Source organism: Chionomys nivalis, chromosome 11 (assembly GCF_950005125.1).
Source record: "Chionomys nivalis chromosome 11, mChiNiv1.1, whole genome shotgun sequence".
In the NCBI taxonomy this organism is placed as follows: Eukaryota; Metazoa; Chordata; class Mammalia; order Rodentia; family Cricetidae; genus Chionomys; species Chionomys nivalis.
In genome coordinates this window covers 5,664,853-5,688,126 of record NC_080096.1, presented here as the reverse complement: position 1 = coordinate 5,688,126, position 23,274 = coordinate 5,664,853, and the positions used below count along the sequence as shown (strand labels likewise).

Sequence of the window (23,274 nt, the reverse complement as noted above, 5' to 3'; positions counted from 1 at the left end):
GAAATTCCAGGATTTGTGGTAGTCTGCCTTTAATTTGGGGTGAAAGAATGGATCTTGAGTTCCTTTTATCCAAAGCTTCTCAATGCCCTTAGAAATTTAGACAGAAAATACAGAATATTTGCTAAGGTTTGGGTATGAAATGGTTCCTCAAAAAGCTCATGTGTTAAAGTAAGGGTATGCTTCTTAACTTCCAGGGAGCAGAAGCTCTTGTACTCAGGAAACTTCTGGATGGCTCCCAGGGAATTCTCATGGATTAGAGCTAGTTAGATGTGCCTGGACAATTACAAGTGGGCCTGGTTGGGGGCTGCCTCTGGAGATTACAGATTATCTGTGGGCTTTGTTCTCTCTCATGCTCTCTTTTTCACTGACTGCTTTGCCCTGAGCAGTTCTGGGCTGCGCCCTCGCCCCCCATCAGATGCCCACACCTGAGGCCAAGAGAACATGGACAGAAATTTCTGAAACTGGAGACTGACTACAGCTGTTTTTCTTTCCAATTGTTTGAAGTATTTTGTCACAGCAGTGCATGCTCACACACAAATGGCGCTCATTTTCCTATCTTAACTTTTTGAGATACGTTTAACTCCAATTTTTTTTTTTTTTTTTTTTTTTTTTGGTTTTTCAAGACAGGATTTCTCTGTGGTTTTGGAGTTAACTCCAATTTCTTTTCTTTTCTTTTCTTTTTTTCTCCAATTTCTATAAAAACATCCACACCTCTTCTTTTCCTCTGCCCATAGTCAGCACAGAAGATTTCTGTCATCTCAGGGAGAATTTCACTTTACAGAGAAGCAGTCAACACTAATCAGTTCTTAGACACTGTGTACCTGGGGACAGCACCTGAGGCTGTAGGTTAAGGTCCCCCCCCCCCAGCACCCTCACCACATCTATCACCTCCACTCAGACCCAATAATCTGGACACAAATTGGGTTTTTGTTTTTTGTTTTTTGATTTTTCGAGACAGGGTTTCTCTGTAGCTTTGGAGCCTGTCCTGGAACTAGCTCTTGTAGACCAGGCTGGTCTCGAACTTGCAGAGATCCGCCTGCCTCTGCCTCCCAAGTGCTGGGATTAAAGGCGTGTGCCACCACCGCCCGGCTCACAAATTGGGTTTGATGAGTTTCCTAGCATCTTGACAAGCACTATTCTACATTTATTTGTTATATTTAACAGGATATTTTAAAGGACCCCAGCTGCCAGGTCCTGAGGACCTGAGCTTCTGTCCCCTAGGAGTAGATGTGCCCCTCTCTCTTACTCTGAGGGTGAGTTCATCTCATTTTATGTGTGTGTTTATGTGTGTTTTGCTTATGGATGTCAGTACCTTGCATGCAGAGGGCCAGAAGAGGACATTGGATCTCCTGATCCTCTATATGGGTCCTGAGAACCAAAATCCAGGTCCTTTGAAAGAGCAGCCAGTGCTCTTAACTGGTGAGCCATCTCCCATCCCTCCAGTCCCAAGTTCTCTCTTGCAGATATTTTCATTCGGTGTCCCAGAAGCTCTCTGAACCACAGGCTCTTTTTTGGGGGGCGGGTATTTGGATAATTTTTATAGGTGTTTACTGGGTCCAGTGGAGGGAAGTTGCACATCATTTTTTGTTGGTGATCAATTTACCCTTCAGCCCTTCTCTGTGTAAAGCCTGGGTCCTTTAATTCCACCTACCTGAGTCCTTTAATTCCACCTACCTGAGTTCTTTAATTCCACCTAATCCTCCTTTGATCTCCTGACAGCCTGCCCCCATCCTATCATAGTAGGCTCTGGGAGTTATTAGCATAGCAGAGAACACACCCTTTGGGAGTCCTCCTCTGTCGGGAAATGAGGACTGAGACCAAATGCCTGGAACCTGAAGTTCTTGGACTTTTCCTTTAGCTGGAGTTAAGGGTTACTGTTCAGTTCTGCTTTCTTGTGCTGTTTGCCTGGTGCCACTTTGCCTGTTCCTGCTTCGGTTTGCTGGAAAGGGCTTAGTTTCTTCTGTGGACATTATATGTATGTGATTGAGCACCTTGATCTGTGAGGACAGTAAAGTGGGTGCCTCTCGTGAGTAGGGTAAATTGAGACATAAAGTTTGAGTTTGTGGCAGAAGTGAGTTCTGTCAGGCTGTGTTTAGGTGGAAGAGTGTGGAAGATTGCACTGGTATGTCCTGGTGTCTCCAGAGTTCTGTCTGTCTAGAAGTTGGTGGAAGAAAGTGTGCTTAATTAAGGATAGTTCTGAAAAATAAAGAAGACCGTCATCTCATCCCCATCTTGAGCTCATCGTTAAGTGGGAAGTCTCCACTGGGTGCCTCTGGGAGGTGTCTCTCTAGGGGCCATCTCCTTTTCCTCTTTATAGCCTCCTAGGGAGAACATCTGCATTTTCTTTTAAGATAAACACATTTATTTTCTGTAAATTCCTGTACTCAAAGAAGAGGGGAGGGTATGGTAGAGAATTTCACCTCTAAAGGGTGGGCCAGCAGGGCTTGGTGATACAAGCCAGTCTGGGTTGCTGTTCCAGACCAGCCTGAGCAGTTGGCTGTTTCAAACTAAAACATTTTGAATGCACTAGGGGTGTAGCTCACTTGCCTAGTTTGTATGTGTAAGGCCCTGGTTTCAATCTCAGGTACATACCCCTCCAAAAAAAATTTTTTTTTCCAGTTTAAAGATTAGGGAAAATTTTTGGAGAGAAGGCAAAAACCTTGACCGCCTTGCATTCCAATTCACATCCTTCAGTATAGCTAGCTAAGTAAGTTTGGGGAATATCGCTGTGATTACCGTATGAGAGGGAACCCTAGTGTGTCCCGTGGAGGATGAGGACCATAGGGAATGAGGGAATGGAGAGACCGGGAGAGAGAGAGACAGAGAAATGGAGGGGGAGTGGGGACGACCAAGAGAGACAGCTGCCTCCTCAGAGAAAATAGCAAAAAAAGAAAAAGGAGTAGGCGGAGCTTGTCTCTTAAAGGCAGGCACAGGGTACTGCCTGTCATAAACACAGGTGTAATGCAGGACTTGTGCCAGATTCCCAAGGGGCAGGGCCAAGGTGTGCCTTGATGCTAACAGATATTTTATGTCCCTTTGCATTTGTATTGTAAATATGATTTCTGTCTGCATTGATACTTGGACTTTAGACCGCTGGTCATGCAGGCCATACTGGGTGAATTTTTATAAGGTCATTGAGAAGCTTATGTCTATTCCTCTGCTGCAGTTGGGGAACTTGGGGAAGCCAGGTCTAATGCAGACAAATCTGGCAAAGTAGTGCCCTTGGTAGAAGGAGTCAGGAGTCCTGTCTGAGCATAGCTGTCTGCTGCCTCCTAGGAGAAGACTGCACACATGCCTGAGACTTACCTGATAAAATGCAACACTGTTTGAGGTACATCCGTGAGGTTTTTTTGTTTGTTTGTTTGTTTTTGTTTTCCCTGGGATGAGCCTCACTATGTTGCCTAGATTGGTTTTGAAGTACTGGGCTCAAGCAACTCTCTCTTCTTAGAAGTCTCCTAAGTAGCTGGGTGGTAGGTACGTGTCATGGTGCTTGCCTTTTCAGGATTGTGTGTGTAGATGTTTTCCTTGCATGTGTGTCTGTGTACTTTTTGTGTGTCCAAGGAAGAGACTAGACAAGGGCTAGACGAGGGCATCGAACCCTTAGGACTAGAGTTACAGACAGTAATAAGCTACCATGTCGGTACTGGGAATTGAACTCAGGTCTTCAGGAAGAGTAGCCAATGCTCTTAACCCTTGAGCCATCCTTCCAGCCCCTCATTGTTAGGGGTCTCTCTCTCTCTCTCTCTCTCTCTCTCTCTCTCTCTCTCGATTTTCTTTTCCTTTTTTTATTGATTTTTATTGAGCTCTACTTTTTCTCTGCTCCTCTCACCTCCCCCCTTCAACTCTCCCCCAACGTCCCCATGCTCCCAATTTACTTAGGAGATCTTGTCTTTTTCTTCCTCTGTAGACTAGATCTATGTAAATCTCTCTTAGTGTCCTCATTGTTGTCTAAGTTCTCTGGGATTGTGGTTTGTAGGCTGACTTTCTTTGCTTTATGTTTAAAAACCACCTATGAGTGAGTACATGTGATAATTGTCTTTCTGGGTCTGGGTTCCCTCACTCAAAATAATGTTTTCTAGCTTCATCCATTTTCCTGCAAAATTCAAGCTGGTTTCTTTTTTTCTTTTTTCTTTTTCTTTTTTTTTTTTTTTTTTTTGGTGTGTGTGTGTTTTATACTGTGTAGTGCTCCATTGTGTAAATGTACCACATTTTTTGGTTGAGGGACATTTAGGTTGTTTCCAGGTTCTGGCTATGACAAACAATGCTGCTATGAACATAGTTGAACACATGTCCTTGTGGCACGATTGAGCATTCTTGGGATATATACCCAAAAGTGGTTATTACTGGGTCTCGAGGAAGGTTGTTTCCTAGTTTTCTGAGAAATCACCACACTGACATCCAAAGGGGTTGTACCAGCTTGCATTCCCACCAGCAATGCAGAAGTGTTCCCTTTTCCCCACAACCTCTCCAGCATAAGTTGTCATCAGTGTTTCTGATCTTGGCCATTCTTACCAGGTATAAGATGGAATCTCAGAGTGGTTTTGATTCGCATTTCTCTGATGACTAAGGATGTTGAACATTTCCTTAAGTGTCTTTCAGCCATTTTAGATTCCTCTGTTGAGAGTTCTCTGTTTAGGTCTGTACTCCATTTTTTTATTGGATTATGTGATCTTTTGGTGTCCAATTTCTTAAGTTCTTTGTATATTTTGAAGATCAGACCTCTGTCTGATGTGGGATTAGTGAAGACCTTTTCCCATTCTGTAGGCTGTCGTTTTGTCTTGTTGACCGTGTCCTTTGCTTTACAGAAGCTTCTCAGTTTCAGGAGGTCCCATTTATTGATTGTTTCTCTCAGTGTCTGTGCTGCTGGGGTTCTATTTAGAAAGTGGTTCCCTGTGCCAATGAGTTCAAATGTACTTCCCACTTTCTCTTTTATAAGGCTTTATGTTGAGGTCTTTGATCCATTTGAAGTGTTTTTTTGGTTTTTCGAGGCAGGGTTTCTCTGTGGTTTTGGAGCCTGTCCTGGAACTAGCTCTTGTAGACCAGGCTGGTCTCGAACTCACAGAGATCCGCCTGCCTCTGCCTCCCGAGTGGGACTTGAAGTTTTGTACATAGCGATAGTTATGGGTCTATTTTTATTCTTCTACATGTTGATATCCAGTTATGCCAGCACCATTTGTTAAATATGCTTTCATTTTTCCATTTGATATTTTTTGCTTCCTTGTCAAAGATCAGGTGTTTGAAGATGTGTGGGTTGGTATCGGGGTCTTCTATTCGGTTCCATTGGTCCTCCTGTCTGTTCTTATGCCAGTAGCAGGCTGTTTTCAGTACTGTAGCTCTGTAGTAGAGTTTGAAGTCAGGGTGTTAGGTTTTTCTTAAGATGAACCTCTCCGCTGACACAAATAATTCCAATTAAACTGAATAAAAGATGCCCATGTTTAATGCAGTGCTCCTGGGTGGTCTCAGGAAAGCATGGAGAGGGCAAGAGAGGAAAGGGGAAACCATACAAAACCAGGAGACCACTTGCGTTCTCTAGGGGACAGTTTAAGTAGCCTTTGGGAGTGGTCTTGACCCTCCCTAGGGAGGGGTCACCATTTGGAGGGCTTTCTGGGAGGTGGAATTTGGACTAAAGCAACTCCCAGGGGAGGGGGCCTGAAATGGAGTTCCTGCCCAGTATTCCAAAGATGGGTGCCCGTGGCTGTGATGAGGCCGCTGACTCAATACTCACCTGTGTTTTAATGTCCTCCTCTAATTGATTGGAGTTCTGTTGTTCTCTGTGAAATGTAAACTTTGGCTGTGACCCTGGAGCTGACACATGCCTTGTCATCCGCCTGGGTCACAGTGCTGTTTTCATGAATGGCTGAAACTGACTGAGAGCGACTCACCAGTGTTGCAGTTTCCAGACAGAAGAGCTCAGGTAATGAAACATCTTCACTGCAGCCTTGGAGCAGCTGTTTGCTTGGCTGTCCTGCCTTAAATGCAGGCCTGACTCTTGAGCACAGTTGTAGGCGGACTCCATACTATTGTAAATATTTTACAGCATTAGCAGCTTCAGTTAAAACTGCTGAGGGGGAGAAAGGAGATGGAGGCAGTGTAGTGTTGTCTATTGATAGGAAAAGCCAAATGTTAGGGCTCGGGTTAATCATTAGAAAATGAAGCATGATGGATGAGACTCAAGGGTCAAGGGAAAGGATTTTGTATATCTTGTTAGGTGTGTATAGTATATGTAGGTGCAAGGTAAAAATAAGAGACTAAAAAGGGTTTTCATCTTACGTTTTGCTTGCAGTGCCTGTGTAGGCCAGAAGACAACATCACATCTCCTGGGACTAGTGTTATAGAAGTGTAGGTGCTGGGAACTGAACTTGGATTGTCTGAAAGAAAAGCCAGTGCTCTTAACTGCTAAGTCATCTCTTCAGTTCTTAAAAAGATAATTCTAAAAAATAATTTGGGGAGGCTGAAAATTGCAGGGTCCAGGGTCAAGAAACTAGGAGAGAATCACTCTCTTCAGAAAGTAGAAGGTCTAAAGGTAGCTCAGGGTAGATTGTGTGCTTGCTATGTGAAAGCCCTCAGGTCAGAGGCAGCGCAGCAGGAAGGAGTATGAAATGGGAGAGGGCATTGGGTGCTGTCTTGGAAATGAGGCTTCTCTAAAGCCTCTCCCCAGTTGTGACCTCTGGGCACCTTATTTCCTCTGCTTCTGTTCCCCTGAGCAAAACACTACAGTAAAACCATCCAGCTGTGGTCAATGAAACCAGGAATATAAAATGCATCAATGACAAAACAAATTTGGCTTTTGATTTTTTAATTGTATTTTATTGGGTTTTATATTTTACAAACAAATATGAGTTTTGTTTTTTGGGTTTTTTTTTCTTGTAACTTCAAAAAACAAGACATCATCTTTAATATATAAGTCGTTTTAGGTTTATTAAAAAGATAGTTAATATTTGTTTGCCTTACTACTTTCATTTTATATTTACTTAATAACTACAGAATTAAGTATAATGTTATACTTAATAACTACAACATAACAATGCTATATATAACTACAACAATGTTATGTTGTAGGGAGTGGGGCCCCTTGTTCCGGCCACCCTGCTAGTTTGATCCCCGAAATAATCACAGAAATTGTATTAATTAAATCACTGCCTGGCTTATTATCTCTAGCCTCTTATTGGCTAGCACTCACATCTTGATTATTATATTACCATGTGGCAGTGGCCTACCAGGAAAGATTCTGCATGTCTGTCTCTGGCAGCTCCATGGCGGCTCTCCCTCTTGCCAGCATTCAGTTCTGTCTACTCTGTCTACCTAAGTGCTGCCCTATCAAAAGGCAAGGCAGTTTCTTTATTCAACCAGTGAAAGCAACATATAGACAGAAGAACTTCCTACACCATTGTTACATATAGAAATGCAGTAGTAGTGGGTGTGACCATGTTCACTGCCTCAAATGCATACTTCCTCAAAAACAGAAGAGATGGGGAAGGAAATAGTAGGGCTTTTTGTTTGTTTAAAGGCTGCATTGTCTGATTACAGATTTTAGGTCTGTAAGTAAGTGACTTACTGTGTGAAGCCAGGGCCTAGTAAGTACTGTAAACTACTGGGCAGGATGGGGATTGTAGCAGAACCCCAGAGAATATGAATATGGAGGGAGTGGCAGAGGAAGGGAAAGCTTGTGTCCTAGTGTCCTTGCAGGCTCCATAACAAAAAGCATCCCCTAAGGGCCACTGATATGCCTGGCCCTGCTCTGAGAGCTTTATATGCACTGGTGAAGTCTGCAATATCCAGGTAGATATACAAAACTAGGAAATAGCTAAACTACCACTTAATTCTCAGGCTTCTGATGTGGGATATCTGTCTTTCTGTATATGTGTTGCTTTTATTGGTTGATAAATAAAGTTGTTTCACCCAGTGGCTTAACAGTAAAGCCAGGCATGAAATCCAAACAGATATATATATATATATAGAGAGAGAGAGAGAATAGGCAGAGTCAAAGAGATGCCATGTAGCTGCCAAAAGAAAAAGTTGCCAGAATGTTACCAGTAACCCACAGCCTTGTGCCAATGCATAGATTAGTAGAAATGGGTTAATTTAAAACTTAAGAGCTGGCTAGGAATATGCCTAAGCTATTGGTCAAACAATGTTGTAATTAATATAGTTTCTGTGTGATTATTCGGGTCTGGGCAGGCGGGAAATGAAAGTGCAGTCTCCGTCTCCAGACTTCAGCATCCACTTTCTAGAACACCAGTCTAGAACATCCCACATCACCACAGGAATACTGAGAGCCACCGCTCTAGAGCGTCCTATGTCACCACAGGAAGACTGAGAGCCACCGCTCTAGAGCATCCCACGTCACCACAAGAGAACATTTGCAGTCTGGCAATAGAGTTTATTGCAGACAGGTGTAATGTTTCTCTGTCCACCTACTGACTCACCCTTCTTCCTAGAGCTCGCCCTCTCTGGAAGTCCTACCTATTCCTCCTGCCTAGGTAATGGTTGTTTAGCTTTCTGTTAAACCAATCACAGTGATGTATTTTTACACACTGTAATCACGTAAATCTTTCAACATTTTCCCCTTTTTGTTTAAATAAAAATTATTTTAATTCTAACATAGTAAAACTATATACAATAAGAACAACTATCAGGTAAGAATTAAATTTACAATATCCAGTCTATTTGTATTTGGAGAAATTACTCTATTATCTATCTTATCTTGATGAGTTTAAAGTTCTATACCTAAATTATTTTTTTATCATAACATGATTTACCATCTTAAGAATACCTTTTTTGACCTTAAAACCTCTTCTTAGATAAACAGCTTAAGCTTTTATGTTTCCTTTTTTCCCCCACTTTTATTTACTTTTCATTAGTTTAAATACAGGAAGGGTACAGCATCTAATGGCCTTTGCAGGAAGGTTGCTTTGGAGTTTGGCAGGCCCACGTTAACTTTTCCCCAGATCACTCTGGTTTTGTTTGGTTTGCCTCTGGGTGTCACTGTGTTGTTTTCAGTTTTATATACATACGCATATCTCTTGCCCAAGTAGAATTCAGTTTCATCTCAGGCATAAACACCCTCAGTTATAAGAAGAGCTGTGTGCGCTCTCTGGTTCTGGAGAACTCACTTATAGCCAGCAAAAATAGCCTTGCACCACAGCCTTCCAGATATATTTGCTTTTTAGAAGTCCTGTTTCCGCAGGCTTCCACAGGGGCGAAGATGGCAGAAAGAGTGCTTTTATGTTTTGGGTTTTTTTTGGGGGGGGGGGTTCGAGACAGGGGTTCTCTGTGGTTTTGGAGCCTATCCTGGAACTAGCTCTTGTAGACCAGGCTGGTCTCGAACTCACAGAGATCTGCCTGCCTCTGCCTCCCAAGTGCTGGGATTAAAGGCGTGCACCACCACCACCCGGCTCGGTTTTTTCGTTGTTGTTGTTTTGTTTGTTTTTCAAGATAAGGTTTCTCTGTGCTTTGGTGCCTGTCCTGGAACTAGCTCACGTAGACCAAGCTGGCCTCGAACTCAAAGAGATCCACCTGCCTCTGTCTCCCAAGTGTGCGTGCTGGGATTAAAGGCGTGCACCACCACTGCCTGGCTGCTTTTATGCTTCTTTTTTTCTTTTTTTTTTTTTTTTCTTCTTTTTTAGTTTTCAAGACAGGGTTTCTCCGTAGCTTTTGGCTTTTGGTTCCTGTCCTGGAACTAGCTCTTGTAGACCAGGCTGACCCCGAACTCATAGGGATCCGCCTCCCGAGTGCTGGGATTAAAGGCAAGCGCCACCACCACCCGGCTTGCTTTTATGCTTCTTAACCTTATAAACTTTGCATGTTTTTTTGTAGTTTTTTTTTTTAATTAAGTATGAAGGAAAACTGTAAAACTATATCTAGTCTTTAATCCATCAGAGACCCAAGAGGGATATATATTATTATCTAGGTAAACACGGCTTGCAGAGCAAACAATTTCCAAAACTAGAGAAATAACCAAAAACATTTGACTGCCTGGATAGTCACCCAAGGTTTCTCTGTATAGTTGGGGTATCCATCTTTGACCTGCAGGCCTGTGTTATCTGACAGACTTTTCTGTGAAGCAGTGGTTTTGAAGTACTATCCTACTTTATCTTAGCAAAGTTTGGGAGACTCTTATTTTGTGTCCTGCTTGTCCAATTTGGACAGCATACTCTCAGCAGTTGAGGCAAGACAGTTTCTTGCCTAGTTGCTAACTTTTGCTATAAGAGAACAAACTCCATACAGGGGTTCTTTGATGCCCATCATCTTATCTGAAGTAGATTGGTATTGCCAGGAGCAGACATGACTCATTATCATGAAAAGCCTTATGTTATGAAAACATCTTAAGTGCCATATTCTCTAGATCTCTGAAGTGTTTGACCTTGTAAACATCCTAATATGACCACAAATTTGATTGTTATAAGTCACTAACTACTAATCTACATTTCTTAATTAGCTTAAACAGTTTGTAATAATTGCCTTTAAGGACTAGAACTTTACAATACATTTTAAAATAAGCTGCATAAGTACAATACGTTGAACAAGAGTAGAAACATACATGCATTATGTTTAGAAATAACTTGAAATTTGTATCATTATGCAAAAATATCTTAAACAAGAGTAGAAACATATACAGTATAACAAAAATAACCTTAATTTGTATCAATATATAAAAATCCATACCAATGTAAAATATTTAAGATTAGTAGTTGCTTTTTTAGTTTAAATGTAGATTCAATAATCTGTCTTTATTCCTATCATTCTTAGATCCTCCTTTTTTTTTTTCAGAACAAATCTAATCTCATTTGCTTTGTTTCCTCCCTGACTATGATCAATAACAACTTGCCATCACCCCTCCCACACACACACATAAATGATGATAAACATATATGATCCACTGAACAACCAAAACCCCCATCCCACCTCTTGGGAATGTGGGTGTTGTGTTTTCTAGACTGCTTTCTGTTGTCTGGGGGGTGACCGTGTCTTTAGAGGACCCTGAGAAAATTGGAATAATGAGCTAGCTGTATAATTTTTTTGTTTAGTCTGTGTGATGGCAAAGTGTAGAGCTTATCTGAAGTCTTGGTGGGGTAGTCTGTGACGCTAGACCATCTCAGCTAGTAGCTTTGAAATTGTTCTAGATGCATAATTTTGAGGAAACTGCAGCAGAGGCATTCTGAGACACCGAGTCACCTGGACTACTTGTCTTTTTGGTGTCTGGTCATTTTGTTCTGAAAACATACAAACTGAAAGGTAGCATGCATATCTACATTAACACATGTATAGAGTGTGCAGTGTGTTCAAGTCAGCTAAAGATGATTTTTTTGTGTTTGGTTTGATCAGGTAAAAGGGCATCTGTCAGCTTTATAAGTTCATTTGGGCTTAACCAAACTGTCATGAATACTCTGTAACCAACAAGATTTATCATGTCTCATTTAGTCTCAGAGCTGTTCCCATGTAGAGGGATCAGCATATACGTCACCTGTCCTATAGTCTTTTTTGTTCTCTGTGCCAGTAGTAAAGGTTTTTAGGAAGTCTCCCCCAATCTAATCTGATCTTCATTAATTTTGAAGAGAACCATAACTTTTTGTTTCCTGTGGAAACAAATGCATAACCTCTCCCCCAATGCAGCATATTTTCTGACTTCCATTTTAAAAATATATAAGTTGGTTTAAGTTAGCAGTTTTCGTAACCCAACGTCTCTCAGCGGGTTTTTTTTTTTTTTTTTTTTTTACATTATCATTTTAAAACTTCAAAGTCAACAAAACACCATACAGGATCCAGATGCCCTGTGTATTTTCATCTTTATGTGGCTTTCTGTTTTTTCTATGACTGTCTATACCCATTTTTTTTACTGTATTTGTTTAAAGATTTTCTTCTTCTTGACCACTTTACTGTGCACCTGTAGCACTTTTTTTTGTTGTTGTTGTTGTTGTTTTTTTTTTTTCTTCTTCTTCAAGACAAGGTTTCTCTGTGGCTTTGGAGCCTGTCCTGGAACTTGCTCTGTAGACCAGGCTGGTCTCGAACTCACAGAGATCCGCCTGCCTCTAACCTGTAGCATTCTCTAACCACAGATAAATCTTTAAGGTCTAGGCCACTACTGCACAGCTCTACTTAGCATATGGTATGCTGGCAAGGCTGTGTCTCCCTCGGTTCCGTGAGAGCCTAGTCTCATGTCTGCAGTGCTGTTCCCAGAGCTGCATTCACCCGCCCCAGTTCTGGGAATGTGTTGTATCTTTCTGGAGCAGAGTTTGTACCCAGTCCAGATTGATCAAGTGCTCAACTGCCCAGCACAGCGTCTCTAAAGAGCTACACTTCTATATGCAAAGCCTACCTGAGAGAAGGCTTTCTCAGGACCTGTGTGCATATTCAAACCCAATGTTGGGTGCTATATGTAACAAGTCTTTCTCTGTCCCACCAGCCAACTCCCAAATAATGACACAGAGACTTCTTATTATTTATGAAAGCTGGGCCTTAGTTTAGGCTTGTTTCTAACTGCCTCTTATACCTTACATTAACCCATTTCTCTTCATCTGCATGCTGCCACGTGGCTTGTGGCTGTTACCTATCCTCCTGTTTGTACTGTTTCCTCTGAGTCCAGCTGGCAACTCTGTCAGAGTCCAGTGCTAGCCAGGACTATAAATTATTTCTCTGGACCAGACCACAACATAAACCATCTCTCGCTCTTTGGACCAGCATGGAAATGCGGGAATAAAAACACAACTCACATGGCTTTTTTGGAAGGTAGATAGATTCTCAGTGATCCCTCATGAAATCCTGAGTTCACATCCTGAAGAATTCCTCTCGTTTATTCTCCAAACAGCCTTATATATCAAAACATAAACTGAGGGGGGAAATACATTAGCATTCTGTTTCCTAGGTAACCAGGTGAATGGCTTTTAGTCAAGTCCACATGTACCTGTGCTTGTTGTCACGTCTTCCTATTCAGTATGCTAGCTGTCATGTAGGCTGAATTAGCATCTCTATTCATGCATCCTCAGAATTACAGAGAAGGAGCAAAGCAGCATCCTGACCCTTTGTTAGGTTAGCGACAGCCTGTCTGAAAGGTTACATGAACACTTCAGATACTGACTATGACTTTAGAGCCTGGCTGCCATACCATATAGAGATACGGGCCTACAAACCCCCCTTTTTTTCCCCAGAGCTCTGTCCAGAAGTCTTGCTATATCTCCTGCTTAGCTATTTGCTGTTGAGCTTTCTATTACACCAATCACAGTGATATAATTTTACACATGTAATCAAATATCTCACAACAGATAGGTATAATTTCTCCTTCCCTCCCTCCCTCCCTCCTTCCCTCTCTCTCTGTCTCTCTGTGTGTGTGTGTGTATTTGAGAGAGAGAGACTTTGAAAAACAGTTAATGTGAAATTAAGTAACAGAATATTGTGAGTCCCTCAAGCTGGACCTGTGTAGTCAACATCAGTGATAGTTGTGCACTGAAGTGGGGGCATGGATTAGAAATTTCATTGTAGCACTAGGATGCCAAAGAAAATGCTCTCCGCGCTTCCTGTCTGTCTCTGTGGCAGTCCAGATTGAATTGGAGAGTACATGTAAAAAAAAAAAAAAAAAGAAATTTCATAGTAGCCAGCTACAGGTGGGCAATTATGGTGGGGTGTTATTTATTTATTTGTTTTTTTTGTTTTGTTTTCCTTATTTGTATATGTTGCCAAGAATCAAGCCTAGTATATATAGTTTGTACCATTGCACTATAGTCCCAACTCCTACTGAAATTCTTAAAATGTGGAGACCTCGATTCTTTTGCTGATAAAATCCAAATGGAAGCAGCTCTGGGCAGAGCAGCAGTGAGGCTACTGGCGTTCATGGTTGCTGGTTTCTAGTGGGATGTTGATCTGGGAGCTGGGCTTTCCCAGACACCACCCCAACCCTGATTCTTTCTTTGAAACGGGTCCCATTATGTAGCCATAGCTGTCCTAGAACTTCATACGTAGATCAGGCTGACCTCAAGTTACTTTGACTCTGGCTGTATGCTCTGTCTGTGGTTTGAGGGCAGCACAACAGAGGAAGGAAGTTAGTAGCATACTATTTGAAAGATAGTTTTGAAGTTCAGTTCATTTTCAGGTGAACATAGTTCTGAGTTTCTGGTCCTTTTGTTTGTTTGGGGTTCTGTTTGGTTGGTTGTCCTTTTGTTTTTGAGACAGGTTTTCTCCAAGTAATTTTAGCTCTTCTGGAACTCTTTGCTCTGTGGACCAGGTGGACCTTGAACTCAGAGATCTGCCTGCTTCTGCCTCCTGGGTATTGGAAGTAAAGGTTTGTGCTACCACACCCCAGCTTCTGCTTCTTTTTCTGATGAAAAGATACCAGTTAGGAATTGAGCATGTGTGTAACAGGCCCCACCCTTGAAGGAGCTTTTGAACCTTCCCTGGCTTTCAAGTAAAGAAAGAGCCTCAGAGAGAATAGTGAACTTTCTGTGTACACACAGTATTGAAGAGTTAGAAGAGTAGGAAAAGGGAACAGCCAGGGGAAGCCTATTGTTGTGTTTCTGGATCCTGGGGGGAATTCTGGCCCATGGTAGTTTTTTGATCTATGTTGAATGTAGGTTAATGGGTGCAAATGAAAAACAATCATTTGCAACAGAAAATGCTGTACTGAGGTGGGTTGAGTGTTGAGAGTTCTGGTCTCATAGCATTTGTTGTGTGATGTGCTGACAGTTTTCCTGTGCATCCAGAATGGGGTTAGTTGCGTCCTGGTCACAGCAGAACTCCGGTTGAGAAAAACTAGACAATAATAAATTTTTCTTCTGTCACCCCCAGTAGTGTACCACCACAGACACATGCACAGGCATACACACACGTAATGCCTAAGGTGAGAGGTCAGCCTCTCCATCTCTGTGGAGGCAGCTGTGGATATGTGTGGGTACAGAGCTGGACCTGACATCACTGCAGGCCCATGGATGGAATCATTGGCACTGCCAGGAACTGGAATGATTATTACTGGTGCTTATAGTCAGAGCCCTGACCACTTGTCCTCATTTTGATTGGTTTTCTTCAGCTCCTAGCAGAGCAGGGCAGCTAACTTGCATGAATGCTCCCAGCCTAGTGCCGGCCGGCTCTGTGAGATGTGACATTCATTCTCTGCTCTGAGCTTCTGGTCTGTCTTTTTACTCTCCCTGTGAGCAGGAGGTGACTCAGTGGTTAAGATCTCCAGCTCACAGCCTTCTTTTTGTAACTCCACATCCAGGTGATCACACACGTGATAGGCAAACATACATGCAGGCAAAATACCCACACACATACATAAACCATTTAGGGTTGGGAACACAGGTCCAGAAGATCTAACAGTAAGAATGGGATACTCCCTGCTTCAGGAAAATGGACTTGTAGAGCCAGAGTATCATTAGACCTGGGTTCAGTTTAGGGTGTTTGTTTTGTTTTATTTTTTCTCATTTTAAAAACAGGATCTCATGTAGACAGCTAGCTTCAAACTCGGTGTGTAGTGAGGGTACCCCTGAATTCCTGATGCTTCTGCCTCTGCCTCCTGAGTATTTGGATAGTAAACACGTGCCACCACCTGGCTTTTGGCTCTGGTTTTGTTAATTCAATTTAAGACCCAATAGTATCAAGCCCAGGCTTGTGTGGTTCCTTACAGGTTGATTTAAAAAAATAAAGGCAGGAGATCTGGCCCAGTGATTTCCCACTATAGGCCCTTCCCTATATGTGACTCCTCTTTACACACTTGACCATCCCTTGGGATGGGGAACCTGCTTTCATTGCAAAGAGTAGCCCTGAGATAACAGAATGAATTGAGGGACTCTCATTTACTGCATAGATAAAGGCCCATGGAAGCTCAATAATCTTAAGGAGTTTTGATTCTCATAGTGAATTTCCCATCTACTTATGTTTCCTTCACATTTGAAAATTTTTGCTCAAATACTTGAATTTTTGATTTCTAAATGTCTATGTTATTCTTGCAATTGCTGGAGACTCACCTTGACTTTGTATATTCCCTTCGTGGTGTTCTCGGTTTGCCTAGTTCATACCAGTGAATATTTACTAAGCACCTTTTTTTTTATTGATTAAAACTATTACGTGGCCAGGCGGTGGTGGCGCACGTCTTTAATCCCAGCACTTGGGAGGCAGAGGCAGGCGGATCTCTGTGAGTTCGAGACCAGCCTGGTCTATAAGAGCTAGTTCCAGGACAGGCTCCAAAACCACAGATAAACCCTGTCTCGAAAAACCAAAAAAAAAAAAAAAAAAAAGAATAAAACTATTACGTGAATGTTTACGTGCCTGTGTCCATTTACGTGCTTTCAAGGACCTGAGAAAGCCAGAGGACTTGGGTTCCCTGGAACTGAAGTTGTAACTCATCTGGTGTGGGTGCTGGGAACCAAATCCAGATCCCTTGGGAAGGTAGTGTGTATGTTCTTAAACCCACGAGCAGTCTCCAGCCTTTGAGCATGTACTCAAATCAGGGTCCACTATTGACCCCTAGGGATCTAGCAACATTCCGTTTGTGTGTAGTGCAGTTAGAGAAGAAAGAATCGGACATTCATGATTCCCACTAGATTCCGTGACCTGAGCCACCAAAGAGCCCTACGGAGAGATTCATCTTCATGGGAAGAGGCTAACAACCTCTCCCTAGAGGGTCAGGAAAAATGACTTAGAGTTACAACAGACGGCAGTAGAAAGCTGTACAGCTGGCTAGCAACAACCAGGAAGATACATTCCTGGAGCCTGGGGGCCACAAGGCAGGATGTGTGAAGAAAGCCATCATCTGTTTTTGTGAAGGAGGGATTCCAGAAGCCAGATGTATGGGACATGAAGAGTCCAAAGCCACAGCCAATGTCAAAGTAGAATCTGGTGTTTGTAGGACCGGTGGCCTGCAAAGGGGTGGGGAGGGTGCTTTCCGGAATTGCTACTCTCAACAGAATTTCTGGTTGCTTCAAAGGGAAGTCTCTGTCCTTTACTGCAGTGTTGGCTCCACTGGAAAGTGAGACAGGTGGGGAAAGGCCAGTTGCTGAGGAATCAAGAACTAGAAACTAAAGTTTTAAGTTCGTAAGTAAAAAGTTTGTGGAGTTTTTGTTGTTGTTTGGTTTGTTTGTTTGTTTCGCAGAGTTGTTTTTGGGATTTCAAGTTTGAGTAAGTAGGAAGAATGCAGAGCTTCTCTCTGTGTGGCTCTTTGTTCAAGCCCGAAGTAACCATTTATCACATGACGCATGAAGAAAAGAAATCTTCATATCTTCCCATTCTTTACATAAGCTGGGAGGACTGGAGGGTCACAGTGTCTTCTAGGAACAGTTCATCACACCCTGCCACCCTCCCATGCCTGCCAGGGAAGGGAGGGGCAATACCTAAAATTTGTGACAAAATAATTTCTCCCTAAAAGCGCTATTGGGGTTTTCATGTAAACCTTCAGTGTACAAATTTATGTTTGTAGCTTGCTGCATTATGAGGAAGCGACCTGAGAGCACTAGAATTTGTTTCTGAGATCCACAGTGCAGCTTTGGCTGTATAGCTCAGACTAACCCTAAACTCCTGATTTCCTGACTCCGTTGTCTTGGATAACAAGGATGTACCACTATTTGTGGTACCATCTTGCAATTTTAAAATAAGAAATACGTGGTTCTCTGGGAGGTTAGCTTCATCTTCCCAAATTCTTCAGGGAAGAGATGTTGACAAGGCAATAACTTCAAGCAGCTGCGGTAGTAGAGTCCCTAGGCATTGACCATCAGTGTGTCCTGAGAGGGCTACAGCCTACATGGAGTACGAGTGTCATCCACACACTGCTGCCTTTCTTGTGCAGGAGCTAGCTGGCCTGACAAGAACCTTGAGGAGCCTAGCTATGGACTAGATCAGTGTTTGGAAATCTGCAGTTTTATCTTGTGTTTTTAAAACTGCAAAGTGCATGTTCATGTAAATAGTATAGAGGGGCACATACACCCCACCCCACCCCCTCCAGGACCACAAGAGCTACTTATACAGCTGCTTGTCCTGGAATAGGGGCTGTGTTCCCTGCAGAAAACTCATTGGCCACAGATGGATGAAGATTCAGATGTGATGGAGCTTAGATTTCTTCCTGTGGGAACTCTTGGGGGTTGGCTGGTTTTCCTGGGCCACTGTGACAATGAAGGAGCCACAGGGCATCTGTCTTGTGGAGCTCCCAGTGTCTGCTGTGAGGGTTGGTGCCCCCTAACAAGGAGGTGGCCAGTTCTGTGAGACTCACCAACGTTGTTGGTTGCCCACACCATTCTCCTTTGGCACCTTCTCTCCCAGTAGACTGTTCCTCCTCTGAAGGTATCCTACTCCATCAGTCCTGCTCACAGTCTGGAGGACTTGCTGCTTTCACAACCCACAGGTCTTCTTTTTGCAGCGCTAACCAGGAAGCCCTGTCTTAGACTTACTTAGTCATCTACCTTGCTTACAGGGCTTCCAGAGCAAAAAAAAAATATTTTGTCCTAGTTTCATAGATTTGGAAACACAAGTAATAGTGGTGTTAATTTTTTTCTGAGGCTTCTCTTCTTGTCTTGTAACTGGCTATCTCCTCAGATCATCATATATATGTCTAATATAAAAACACTAATGTTGCTGGGCGGTCGTGGAGCACGCCTTTAATCCCAGCACTCGAGAGGCAGAGGCAGGCGGATCTCTGTGAGTTTGAGACCAGCCTGGTCTACGAGAGCTAGTTCCAGGACAGACTCCAAATCTACAGAGAAACCCTGTCTTAAAAAAAAAAAAAAAAAAAAAAAGAATGTTGGACACATACCATAGTGTTTCTCTGTGTAACAATCTTGGCTATCCTGAAACTCACTTTGTAGACCAGGCTAGCCTTGAACTCACAGGCATCCACCTGCCTCTGCCTCCCAAATGCTTGGATTAAAGGCGTGCACCACCACTACCAGATTAGATCCCAGCACTCAGGTGGCAGAGGCAGGTGATGTCTGAGTTCCAGGACAGCCAGGGCTATATAGAGAGACTCTGTTTCAAACAACAAAAATGAATACCAATCAGGTTATATTATAATGGGATCACCCAAATGACCTCATTTTACCTTGATTACTTTGTTAAAGATTCTATTACATAATGACACACTCTAGGACAGCAAGGGTTAGAACATAGCATAGACGTTTTGAGCACAGTTGAGCCCATATACTTCTGTCCTGAAATTTCTGTTTCAAGTTTCTAGGAGACAGCTGCTCTGGCTATGAGCACATCTGTTCTGGTTTATCTGAATTTTCCTAAGATCTCTGCCTCAGCTTAAATCCCCGGAATTAGGTAAAAGAGTTGAAGTGTTTTATATATCTGAAGAGTGTGAGATTGTTCATTTATCTTACACTTTAGTAATCTTTGTTTTTGCTCATTTTATTAAACAAATGTAATAACTGACAAAATTAAATACCTTTTCCCTTTCTTTGTAATAAAGTCTGTTCTTTATTTGAACATTCAACTTGAAGAAATAGATCATACGTGATAATTTGCTGTGCGTCCATAAAAACCATAAAATAAAAGAATCAGTGTTAGAATAGCTGTCCTCATTTCCTGGCCATCATTATATGCGTCTGCCCAAAAACATTTTTCTCCTAACTGTCCTTTCTGAGCTCAAAAATGGATTTCCCTCCAGCCCTGTCATTCAATTATCACCTCGGGAAACGCACGGATATAACTGATGACCCCTTTAAAGCATCCTGCAGCATGCCACCCTCCCATCCTTCATCTCTCGTCCCTTTCTCATCATTAAATGTTACATTGCAATGTATATTTTATAGGGTGACCCTGACGGATGTCACTTTGATGCTGTGCAAGGATAATAAGATTGCACATACAATGAAGGCCAATAAATAGAAAACTGTTTATGAACTGGAGAGGGCTGGTTTAACATTTTATAGCTTTCCCCTTTCCTTTTCTCCTTTGCTGGTAGAACTGTGGTTTCACTTCAAAAACAGACAAACACAAAAAGACCCATTAGCAAATGTGACGTGGTGATGGAACCAACAGCAGTGAAATCCTGCTCGCCCTATTGCTGAGCTCCAATAAAATGAACTCAGGAAATAATGGCGTGTTCACCCGGAGACAAAAACTGATATCAACAAATGAATTCTTAGGATTTGGGGTGTCGACTGAGAAAACACAATTCCTGGTTCCATTTAAAACGTTAGCGGTCTTCGTTTAAACCCACAACTCTGTAAAGCCAAAAACCAAGGTTTGTGTGTGGGTTCTGTGATAGCAGGCTCCTGTGTCAGGACTTCCCAGGGAACCCTTTAGATGACAGGGGTTGTGGGGACATCCACACCTGGTAGGAGCCCTCGGTTCCTGCTGTGCTTTCAGCAGTTATTATAGAGCAGTCAGCTCATTTCTAACCGTGTCATTTATAAAGCTGCTACAGGATTTTTTTTTTTTAAAAAGCAATAAAAAGACCTAAGTTTTTTTTTGCCTAAGTGGAAGAATCTAGTGTGTGTACATAATACACAGGTCTAACAGAGCTGTTGGCAGGGATAGCAACAAGGTGTGCTGAGTCCAGTCCAGGGACTCCCACCCCAGCAGCCCTACAATGCTTTCACAGGTCTGAGCATTTTTTAATTTTGTTTTTGTTATTTGTGGAGATTTTTTCCCCTTTGTTTTGTCTTGGATTGTTTTGTTTGTTTGTGTGTGTGTGTGGTTTGGGACAGTATCTTTCTGTAATGCCTTGGCTGACTAGAACTCTCTGTGTATAGCACTTTGGCCTTAAAATCCATTTGCCTCCCAAGTGATGGGATTACAATCATATGCCACAGTGCCCACCTTTTCCCTTGGGGGCGGGGGTGGTTCAAGACAAGGTTCTCTGTAACTTTGGAACCTGTCCTGGAACTTGCTCTGTAGATCAGGCTGGCCTCAAACTCACAGAAATCTGTCTGCCTCTGCCTCCTGAGTGCTGCGATTAAAGGTGTAGGCCACCATGCCCAGCTTACACAGTGCCCATCTTGAAGTCCACTTATTCAAGTTATTTTTTTATTTTGTGGGGGGGAGGGGTACACATACAGAGGTCAGAACTTTGGAGAGCCAGTTTTCTCTTTTCACAGTGCTTTAAGGGGTTTGTGGCTCGGGCTTTCTACCAAAGAACAGTCAATTACCATAGTGTTTGCCATAAGCTAAGGGCTGGGAGAGATGGGAAACAGGCAAAAGGTCTGGAAGAAATGGAGAAGTAGCTGGAACTTAGTTTGGAGAAGTGACAGCGTATGGCCTGGGCTTTGAGAAGACTGAGCTAGCAAACACAAGCCAAGGAAAAGGCCATAGTGGAGCACCAGTCTGCACTTCATAGGAGAGGTGTGAGACCAGAGATAGGATGAGCAGGTGGTCTAGTCAGGACCCCAGACAACAGACTATTAGTAACTGAAGGGTAGCCCAGGCCGTTCCCATTTCTTTGTGTCATATAAATGGAGTATAATAATTGGAAGGGGTGAATTTTTAACCTGTCCAAAGTAGGAGTTTTCCCCCCTTCTTCTCTTCCTTCTAAAAGGGTGTCTGGTTTAGGAACTTCTCTTTGGGCACCTTAGTCTGGCTTCCCTCTTGGACATGCCATGCCTGAGAATAGTTACCTTTCATTTACCTGTCCTAGAAGAGCTGCAGAGGATATGCCTTGCCTGGAAGTGGGCTGACTCTCAGAGCAGGGTATGCTAAGTCAGGTATCTATCTTCTGAGCCTCTTGAGTCCAGGAGATTGGTGGCTCCAGAATGCCATCCTCAGCTCTGTGCCTTTGAGCAGATCAACGTCTCCCAGATGCGCTGGAGGTGGCATGCAGTGATTTGCAGCAGAGCTGCTGACAGTGGCTGGCTCCTGGGGATTAGGGATTCCATTAGGTTGATTAACAAAAGAAGGATCCCAGAAGAACAGTGCTTTAATTACCAGCTACTGGAAAACAACCAGTTGCCTGCTGGAAAGGCATCTTCTTTTTTTTTCTTATCCTTTCTTTCGTTTTTTAGGTGTGTGTGTGGGGTGGGGGGTTGCTTTTTGAGGCAGGGTTTCCATGTGTGGTCCTGGCTGTCCTGGAACTCATTTGCCAGCCTCTGCCAGTCTCTGCTGGGATTCAGGTGTGTACCACCATGCTTGGCAACCTGCTGGAAAACCCTTAAGAGATGATTGCTCCCAAACATAGCTGCTGTTTATGTTCAGTACCCAGACTCTTACCTGGCAGGTCCCCCATCATTGTTAGATCCAGCTAGAATCCTCAAGACAGTGGAACGAAGGAAGGACTTGCACAGGGCTCTTGCACAGGCAGGAAACTTTACTGCCAAGAAGAGAGATGCAGCTATAATTCCAAGCAAAAAAGATTAGGGAGATCAGGGAGCCAGGCTTCTTGAGTTGGAAGATTCCTGGAGTCTATCCAGGGAATATTTCCCCTTCCCAGGGATGGCTCATACGCACTCACCCCCAGACTTGGCCAATGTCTAAGTTCAGGGGTTGGGAAAGGCTTTTTTTTTCTCTGCCAGCTTTTTAGTTTGGGTGTTGTTCCTAATTGCCTGCTGTTGGTGGAATGTTTCCTTGGAAAAATAGCATGAAATCATTGTTAAGGCAGTGAGGTACATGGACACAGAGGAAGGCGAAGTGTGAGTTCCAGGCCAGCTGCAGAGTGGGTTCCTTGGCAGGAGCCAATTCCGCAGCAGCTCTCCTTCATCCTTGAGGTTGGTCGGCAGGGTCAGGTGCTCCCGTGTAGATCACTCTTTCAGCACAGTGTTGGCCCAGGAACAAGAATTTCATTCCAAAAGCACATTAACACTGAGATTTAAGGTCTTCTACAGTGATTATTTAGCTTCCCTTTTCTCTGTGCGCTCATGTTAAAATATTTATCTTTTGCATAGGAACAGATAATCCTGTGTCCTTTTTTTTTTTTTTTTTAAGATTTATTATTGTAAGCCGGGCGGTGGTGGCGCACGCCTTTAATCCCAGCACTCGGGAGGCAGAGGCAGGTGGATCTCTGGGAGTTCGAGGCCAGCCTGGTCTACAAGAGCTAGTTCCAGGACAGGCTCCAAAGCTACAGAGAAACCCTGTCTCGAAAAACCAAAAAAAAAAAAAAAAAAAAAAAAAAGAAAAAAAAAGATTTATTATTGTATGTTTTCCCCATGCATGTATATCCATGTGTGGGTGCTGGGATTAAACATGGATCCTCTGTAAGAGCAGCCAGTGCTCTTAGCCATCTCCCCAGCCCCCAAAATCCTGTGTCTTAAAGATTTCAGGGGTGCAGATGCCACTTAGTTAGCAGAGTGCTTGCTTAGCATGTGTGCTGGCACACGCCTACAATCTCAACATTTCCAGGGGCCAATTTGTGTCATAACAGACCCTGCC

At 43.0% G+C, this 23,274-nt stretch overlaps 1 protein-coding gene and 1 non-coding gene across 12 annotated transcripts in view; both read left to right on the top strand.

Moving 5' to 3' along the window:
- Nucleotides 1–23,274, top strand: part of Rere (arginine-glutamic acid dipeptide repeats) — a 372,816-nt gene that overhangs the window by 331,694 nt on the left and 17,848 nt on the right. The window lies entirely within an intron of this gene.
- Nucleotides 13,450–13,556, top strand: LOC130884512 (small nucleolar RNA SNORA31). The gene has a single exon (XR_009058039.1). It is a non-coding gene; the product is annotated as a small nucleolar RNA SNORA31 (small nucleolar RNA).